At 58.8% G+C, this 1,125-nt stretch overlaps 1 protein-coding gene across 1 annotated transcript in view; it reads right to left on the bottom strand.

Annotated features, from left to right (window-relative positions):
* Window positions 1-1,125, bottom strand: part of Il12rb1 (interleukin 12 receptor, beta 1) — a gene marked incomplete at its 3' end in the record, with an annotated part of 22,686 nt that overhangs the window by 9,435 nt on the left and 12,126 nt on the right.

Genomic DNA, 1,125 nt, shown 5'->3' with positions numbered 1-1,125 from the left:
ATTTTGGTTTTTTCTCCGGTACCAGGAATCGAACTCACGACCTTGCGCTTGCCAGGCAGGCGCTTTTGCCGCTGAGCTAAATCCCCAGCCCAAGAGATTCTTTAAGGTTTGGGGACCCCACAGAGTAGGGGCAGAGTCTCCCCCACACTGACACCCCAAGACACTTGGGGGTCACCTCACTCTAAACCTGCTGTGGCTCCCAACTCCCTCCTGGTGTCCCTGGCCCCCACTCCGACATCCCGGCTGCATACCCGCCCCCCTTGCCACAGGTCCCCAGGCACCCAGACGCTTGCCAGGCAGGGGAGGATCCCAGGCCCTCACCCATCCTGGGCTAGTGCTCCCCACAGAGCCGCGCCCCAGATCTTTACCCTAGTTTCTCCTTTAATGACAGAACTTGGCCCTAAGCCACCCCCAGCACCTCCTCCTCCCTCCCCATCCTGTTTCCCACAGTTGTCCCCCTACGCAGAGCACAGGATCAGCCATCTGCTATGGCCCTGGGGAGACAGCTAGGTTCACAGCAGATCCCTGTGTCTGCAGCTCTGCCTGCACATAATAGGTGCTCAGTTAAAAAACTGAGATAGGTCTCACTGTGCTGGCCAGGCTAGCCTCAAACTTCTGGGCCAAGTGATGTTCCTGCCTCAGCCTCCCTGAACATATGAGCCCGGCAGGGAACCACTCATCCCACACTTCAAACCTGAGTTCCCATGGGGATAGGGCAGGTCCTGAAAGCAGCACTCGCTGGGCCTGCAGGCACCTGCAAAGGCAACCGAGAGATGGTGGCACCCCTGGCCACACACTGTGTGGGGACAGGGCCCGGGCATGGGGTCTGCACATAAGTCATCACCTGACTGCCCACCACTTTCCCATGTGTCATCTACCATTTCCATCCATCCACCCACCCACCTACCCCTCCATCCATCCACCTGTCCACCTGTCCACCCACCCATGCAACCATCCAACCATCCAACGGTCCAACTACCCATCCATCCACCCATCCAACCATCCACCATCCACCCACCCACCTACCCCTCCATCCACCCACCCATCCATCCATCCACCCATCCATCCATCCACCCACCCATCCATCCATCCATCCACCCACCCACCCATCCATCCATCCATCCA

Source organism: Chinchilla lanigera, unplaced genomic scaffold (genome assembly GCF_000276665.1).
Source record: "Chinchilla lanigera isolate Chin_1 unplaced genomic scaffold, ChiLan1.0 scaffold00123, whole genome shotgun sequence".
NCBI classification, from domain to species: Eukaryota; Metazoa; Chordata; class Mammalia; order Rodentia; family Chinchillidae; genus Chinchilla; species Chinchilla lanigera.
Note: the sequence above shows the minus strand (reverse complement) of the source record. Positions and strands in the feature narration are given on the sequence as shown.